The following is an 8,361-nucleotide window of genomic DNA, read 5'->3' as shown; positions in this document are numbered from 1 at the left end:
AATAAATACCGAGGAACTACTATGCACCAGAAGTCATTGTAGGCACCAGTTAGAAATAACACAGACATGGTCCTTCCCATCCTAAAGGAGCCTACATTATAATGGGGAAAGACAGTCAACAAGTAAGCAGATAAATTAACAAGATTCTGTAAGCAGGTATGCAGGACTAACACACAGAACACAGAACACGGCAATGGTCCTCCCTCATTGGGTAGGAGCTACTTTAGATCAGATGCCTCGGAAGCCCTTTCTGCAGACATGACCATTGATGTGAATGACAAGAATATATCTCCAAGCTCAGTCTGAATGAGACTGTTTTTCCCTGGAACTTTATAAGCTGAGGCACCCCTGCTGGGCTGCAGCAGGAAGGGTGTGGGAGCTGCTGCAACAAAGGCAACTTTCTGCTCTTCTGCAAGATGCCCCAGGTGAAATGGCCGCTTACAGTTCTAGCTGCCTGCACTCGAGCTGCTCTTAGTTTTCTGTCCCCGTCAGTGAATCGGTCTGTAGTGCAGATATTTAAAAAGCGTCTTGCTGTCCATAAGTCCTGGGGCAAGCCAAACCCTGCCCCTGTGGACCTCGCTTGCGTATTTCTAACCCTTGCGCAGTGACCTCAGTGCCTGCACAATAGCCCTGTGCCTTTCAGTGGTGTCATAAACGGATGGCACTTCACAGGTGGTAAACCTCAGCTTTAAAAAAATTTGACATGTTACCCAACAACAGAAAAAAAGACAATTTAAAGATCCATTATGAACATAAGCAACTCTACCCCCAAAAAAGAGCTGACTGGACAAGTTCTTTTTGTCTTTGTTAACATGCAGCAACATCTTTTCCATAATTTTGATCAGCATAAATACCAGGTCTGTATCTTGTTTTTCCTTATAATACATTTCCCCTCATTAATATTGTCCCAATGTATCATTTTAACAGCTTTTAAGAATCAAGCCTGTTGAAATTGTTTGTTTCTTTTTCTTTTTTTTTTTTCTTTTTGTTTCTTTTCATTCCATTTTGAGGATTCAGATTGTTTAAATTCTTTCACATGTATTATATACAAGGCTACAAGACCATGCTAAGGACAGTTTGGCAGACTGCTTTTTTTTCCCCTTCCTCTTTGACCTTGTAGATATATTCCCCAAAATGAAGTGACCACATCAACGGGTGTGAACAATTTTATAGCTCTTGTTAAATTTCTTAGACAGCTCTCAGGAAAGACAGAGCCACTTTATGGCACCAGCCCACAGTGGGTATGTATATGCCTTTTTTCTAAGATCTGCTTGAAAACTGGGCATTATCAATATAAAGAGATAAAGTCATTGCAAATAATTTGAAGGAACTCTGTGTCTTAAAAAATGAAATTTTGAAAACCTTCCTTTAGTCCTACATGTAACCTTAACTTTAGACCTGCTGCCCCACAAACAGACCGCGTGATGCACTTACCTTGGCCCTTTGTCTTGGCGTCACTCACCTCCAAAATGCTCTTTCCACATAACCGTATGGCTTCCTTCCTCACTTCAGTCAGGTCTCTGTTCAGGTAAAAGGTTAACGGGGAGGCCTTTCCTCTTCACCCTACCTTAAATGCCCCTCCGCCCACCCTGTCATCCTCATTCCTCTTAACTCACAGAGCCCTCATCACCAGCTGACATAATGTGTATCCTTTTTGCTTTCTTAGCTATTATCTGTCTCTCTCCACTAGAACATACATTTCATGAGAACAGACACTTTGTCTTTTTTATTCACTTCTCTATTCCCAGTGCCTAAAAGGTCTCAAACGTAGTAAATGTTCAATAACTGTTGTTGAATGAATGATTGAATGAACCACGAATCTGATGACATCATCGTGAATTGCTTGGCCTTCTGAAAAGTAAATGCTAGAAACCTGTACTAGGCTCATGGGTGGATCTTAGAAGTTTACTGGTCATGGGTTCTTCACTCTCGTGAAGTTTATGAGTCCTTCCATCCCAACAATGTACACTCACAAAATTTAGTGTGTGGTTTCTGGGGGCTTTGGACCTGCTGAAGGTCTTGGTAGGTACAGAAATCTCACCTTTAGAACTACTCTTCCAGTGACTACAGTGTAACCCAGAAATCAGAAATGGGGGGCTCTAGAAACCAAACGTATTTTAGTTTGGCCTATACAAGATTGACTGGCAGAGGGTTTTTATAAAGTTTCCGTTAGGTGCCCCCAAATAAGAAAATCAGAGCGTTTCACATAAGAAAAACAATCCATATTTCTCAATTCTCTTAAAATTCAGAAGACCTGGCAATACTTAGCCCACATTCCCAACTGAAGATAAGCAGTGGCAGCCCTGCCTGCAAGGGGCCAGACCTCTTCAGGTTACCCCACTACTCCCTATCGCTTCTCCGGCTGAGAAGCTTAGTGTTGGGGGCCATTGATCATTGGACACATACTGTTGTTTTTCTTAAACCTGAATTAAGAGGAAAGCAAAACAGACTTCTTCCTCTATATTTCTTAAGCCAGGTCCACTTCACTTATTTGTGTTATATGCCTGGCCACCGCAGGAATTTAACTTGTGACTCCTTGTTTAACTCAACCATGAAGCATACAGTGGAGGAAGATAGGACCCCAAAAGGTTAAGAGACTTGCCCAAGATTACATGAGACCCTGAGTTGAACTCAGGTCTCCTAACTCAATACTCGTTCTTCCAAACTGCCTTCTCAGCTGAATAAAAAGCCAAGAAACTTACAGTGTCCTTAGAAAACGTGGACACCGACACATCTGTCAGAATTGAGCAAGCTTGTGGAAGTCATCTCTGTGTACCTGCTCTGTGTGCTCAGAGACATCCAAGCAATGCTGAACCTACTGAATGAACAAACACATGAATGAATCCGTTTTTAAGTGACAGTTTAATCCGGAGGAAAATAAGATTCATTTAGAAGCCGCTTTTCACTAACAACTGAAGGTATAATTTTATTTCTGACTATTCATCCTTGTTTACAATGGAATCTATTCTACCGTATGAAATGCACAGCTTTAACTCACCACATGAAGTTAGCACACAGCAAACTGAGTAGGGATTAGCCACTCAGCCCCTTGGAGGACACAGATATTCTTCGTGACACTAATATGCTCGATTGATTTTAAACCCTGCGGACTCCATTAAATTCCCCACAGCTCAGGTTTCAAGTCATCAAAACTCATGATTTGTCCCGATTCCAAGAGATAAGAAGCAGGTGACTTGAGCCACCGGTGCTGGGAACTGGTGCAGAAGTGGCTGCGTTTCTTCTGTCTGATCATTGACGATAACCAGGCAAGACGCGGGCCCTGATTCTGTTGTGAAAATCTATCCCTCTCTGTCTCCAGCTGAGCATTGCCTCTCCTTGGGAAATTATCCTCATTCTGACCAGTGGCAAGTTGTGCCCTAGAGTAATAAATGAGAGCCGCTCGACCTTATTAGGAAAGTCATTATCATAATTGTAGCATAATTTTAAAAAGCATTTCCTCCTGAATACTTATATCCTCCAACCCTTGAGGACACTAACTGTCACTTCTAGTGGCCCCTGTTTCCAATTTCTTCTTTTTTAGCAATAGCCATCTTCTTTTTAGGTAGGTAGATAGTCATAGAATAAATACTTCATTTCCCGACTTTCCTTGTATGCAGAAGTAGCCATATGTCTAAGTTGCAGCCAAGGGAATGTAAGGAGAAGTGCCATGTATAACTTCCAGAAAGGTCAGGCTGCCTGCACAGTGGCCATAATAGCTGGATCTCAAGTAGTCATTTCAGACCCAAGGATGGAAGAAACTTGAGGATGGCAGAGCAAGAGGAAAGAAGGAGCTTGAATTCTTAATGATGATGGAGTTTTCTGTCATTTTCAGCTGAGTCTAATGCTAGTTAAAACCACCAAAAGTTGGTTAAGAAGACTAAAAGCCATTTTTGGAAAGTAGACAGTTAATTATGTTTAGCTGGGAAGCCACAACCTACTTAAACATGTCTTACTAGGGAAGAAGAGAAGGTGGATTTATGGGGAGAACTACCAAGTTCCCATACCTTCTAATGGGTTTCCTGCCCCTTCCCTGGCCCATTCCAATTCATTCTCTGTATTTTTCTAAAACACAAGTCTGATCATAACACTTCCCTGCTTCAAGTTCCCGGATGGCACTTAATGCCCTTCAGGATAAAGCTTAAGTCTTTTGCTGGAAGCACAATCTGCCCCCATGGCTGGCTTGTGCTTACCTCCTCAGCCTTTTTTTTCCTTCTACTTCCCACATTAGCGGTACCAGAAATCGCACATAAAAATATAGACACCAGTTAAATTTGCATGGCACACACTTATAATCAAAGCCTAGTTATTGTTTATCTGAAATTCAAATGAATTTGGGTGTCCTGTGAATTTATCTGGCAACCCTATCCAACATTCATAGTTACTCTAGCCATAGTGAAAAAAGCACATTTGTGATTCCCTGAACAGATAATGCCATCTGAGCCCTATGCTGGTCCCTTGGCCCAAAATGCCTTCCCCTGCTCCTTTATCTGCTTACTTCCAACTTGTCCTTCAAACTCAGGCAAAGGGTAATCTTTTCTACGAAAGTGTCCTTAACCATCACCAGGCAGTCCCAGAAATCTGATTTAGCTGCCCCTTCTCTGAGCTCTTATGAGATCAGGACATACCTCTAGAATAGCATTTGTCACTCAGTTTAATCACCATTCATGCTCTTGTCTGATTCCTCCCCTCAACTGCAAACCTCATGAGAACAATTTCAACTTTAAAATTGTATACCCCCACACACAGTAGGTACGATATAATGTGTACTTAAATGAATGAAAAAAATGATCAGGGAAATGGGAGAGACACCTGGGTTTGGATGCTGATTCTGCTTCTTCCAGCTGTAAAATGAGGTCAGTTGTATTTTACTCTTAGGGGAGTTCTAAGGGCAACGAATATGTTGCCTGCACATAATGGGTACTCAGCAGTATAAGTTTCCTTCCTCCCTCCAGCTGGTACTGAATGTTATTAGAGGATATAGAGCTCGTACTCATGTGAAACATCAAGGGTACATTTCCAGATAACCGTCACCATGACCTTTCCCTCTCAGCAGTGAGGAGTGTTGATAAGACACCAAAGCCAGGCAGGGGAGAACCTACATCTATCTCAACAAATAAAGGAGTGAACATGAACTAGAATTTTTCAAATACAGCTTTCTTTTCTCATTATTGAGTACATTATATTTGTTTAACCACTGAGTTATTTTTTCATGGTACTATTGATTCAGCTTTTTAAAAATTGAAATACAATTGAGGTATATTACTATATTAATTTCAAGTACACAACAGGATTCGATATACATATATATTGTGTAATGATCATCGCAATCAGTCTAGCTAACACCCATCACCATATATACGAGTAGTAACAATTTCTTTTCTTGTGATGAGGACTTTTAGTATCCACTCTCTTAGCAACTTCCAAATATGCAGTACAGTATTGTTAACTATAGTCACCATGCTGTACATTATGTCCCCATTACTTAATTATTTTTATAACTGGAAGTTTATACCTTTTGACCTCCTTCACCCATTTCACCCACCATCCCCCCCTTACTTCTGGTAACCACCAACTTGTTCTCTGTATCTATGACCTTGTTTTTTCGTCGTTGTTTTTTATTTATTTAGATTCCACATATAAGTGAGATCACATAGTATTTGCCTTTCTCTGTCTAATTTCACTTAACATAATGCCCTCAATGTCCATCCAGGTTGTTACAAATGGCAAGACTTTCTTCTTTATTTTTGTGGCTGAATAATATTCCTCTGGGTGTGTGTGTGTGTGTGTGTGTGTGTGTGTGTGTGTGTGTACACGCGCATTTTCTTCATTCATTCATCAATGGACACTTAGGTTGTTTTCATGTCTTAGCTATTGAAAATAATGCTGCAACGAACATGAGAGTGAAGATATTTTTTGAGTTTAGTGATTTCATTTCCTTCAGATAAATACCCAGAAGTAGAATTTCTGGATCATATGGTAGCTCTATTTTTAATTTTCTGAGGAAACTCCATACTGTTTTCCATAGTGGCTGCACCAATTTACATTCCCATCAACAGTGCATGAGGATTCCCTTTTTTCCACATCCTCACCAGCACTTGCTATTTCTTGCCTTTTTGATAATAGCCATTCTAACAGATGGAAGGTGATAGATATCTCATTGTGGTTTTGATTTGCATTTCCCTGATGATTAGTGATGTTGAGCACCTTTTCATAACTGTTAGCCAGAAGACTATATGTCTTCTTTGGAAAAATCTCTGTTCAGATCCTCTGCCCATTTTTTAAATCAGATTGTTGGTTTTTTGTTTTCTGGGTTTTTTTTGCTATTGAGTTGTATGAATTATTTTTAACACTGAAAACATGAGTAGAAACAAAAACCCTGATAGGAAATGGGCAAAGACTGACAAAACAGATTCTATGGCCCAAACAACTGGTGTAAAAGTGAAATAATTAGCCAGCTTTTTTACCTGCATAACACAGCCCACTTTATGGAGTCTGGCTGTCCCGTGGTAAGAAGCAGAATCCAGTAGGTGAGAGGGGTGTGTTGCAGGGGTAGATGGAGAGATAGGAAGACAGGGCCCTCCACCCCACAGCCAGACCTCAGAGAAATGGAACCATGCTTTGGAGACTGGAAGACCCTCAGCAATAGGCTTTTGGGGCTTCCTACTTAAGAGTTTCACCATTACATTATCTGGGCAACATGTTTCTCCTGCTCCTGCTGTTATTAACTGACTTTGATGCTTCATATTCAAATGCCCCAAGAGAAACATTCTTATTGGTTCACCCATCATCGTGTAACATAGGCTGCCTCTGTTTCATACAGCTTTTGGTGCAGGCCATTTCCCAGGTCCCTGATCAGCCAATGGACTGGCTTCTCTGGAGTCAGGTGCCCACATTGGACCAATCAACTTGACCAGGGTGACAGGTTGCATGGCCAATGGACTGTAGATATGAAAGACACTCAGAGTATGATTGTCTATTTGCTTATGAACTGGTACAACAATTTGTCATGCTGAGTCGGAGGAGGTCATTTATCTATTAAATGACAGATTTTGGAGAGTGTGAAGAACAAAGCCTATTTTATTTCCCCTCAAACTGTATTAGACGTCTCAGTGGTTCTACCTCCCTTTCTTCAGTTCAGCCATATTAGACTTTAATATTTTTTCAAATAGCACTCTCTCTCCCTACCCCCACCCCCTCTATCTCTACTTCTATCTCTGTTTCTGCCCTGGATTGACAAATATGTATAATAGTTTCCTCTCAACCTGGCTAAAATACCTCCGCATTCCTCAAAGAAGTTTTTTCAGACTCTCAGACGAGGTCCAGTTTCCTTGTTATAAGGTCCAGCAGTATGTTGTACTTCTTTCATAATATTCCTCATATTTATAATCACTTGTTTAATACCTGTCTTTCCTGTTGACTGAAACTCAATAAGGGCAGGGATTTTTCTCATCGCTGCTTTTCCCTCAATATCTGGTCTAGCTCCTAATACTTAATATAACTTATTTATTCATGACATGAATGAGCTTTTGTTATCAGGCTATCTGGACAGAATGTTTTTCATTTAAGAAAACAGTATACACCCCAATAATTTCAATGGTGAGCAGAACCAAAACAAAATTGTTTGGAGTTACAACAGCCACTCTAGAAAACTTGGTCTTACATCTGGACAGGTGGGAAGCTTTCCAGGTCTGTCATTGGTAAATGACTCAACATAATAAGTAGCTGGCAGGCAGGTAGGGAGGAGCCAGGAACATGGTGCTCAGTAAGGAGCCAGTAACATGGTGGATCAAGTAACAAGCAAGTGGGGGGTCAGGGGTGACATTCTCCACCTGCACACCATCCACCTCTCACTTCCCACCTCACCCCCAGCCTACCTCAGAGGAGCCGCTCCAGGGCCACACTGGAACAGCAAACATGGGATTTTGTTTGCAGACTTGGCTAAGCAACAAGGCCTCTTGCTGACCTTTTCCCCATATAGTAATAAAGGGAAAGGATGCATTTGAAATGGACTTCCCATAAGTACCGCCCTCTTTAAAGATTACACCTCAGCAGAGCGCTGCTGCCTGGAATGGGCGAAGACATGTACCCCCACGCCACACTTAGCATTTTTATCCCAGTGCAGGAGCCTTCACCACAGGGAGTAAGGGCCAGCCCAGGCCAGTCACTGGGAACCCCTGCAGGGGCTGGCACTTAGGCTTGTGTTGTCCGGTGCCTTTGTTGAAGGGGCCAAAGAGCTCTCCTGTTATCTCAGCTGATGGCAAGCTGCTTTCAGGATATGCAGAGAACAAAGGAAGAAGGACCCAGCCACACAGCAGGGCCTCCTGGCCACCGAGGATACCATTTGGGAGAGAAGAGAAGCTC

The sequence above is a fragment of the Rhinolophus sinicus genome, linkage group LG03, assembly GCF_036562045.2.
Source record: "Rhinolophus sinicus isolate RSC01 linkage group LG03, ASM3656204v1, whole genome shotgun sequence".
NCBI classification, from domain to species: Eukaryota; Metazoa; Chordata; class Mammalia; order Chiroptera; family Rhinolophidae; genus Rhinolophus; species Rhinolophus sinicus.
Note: the sequence above shows the minus strand (reverse complement) of the source record.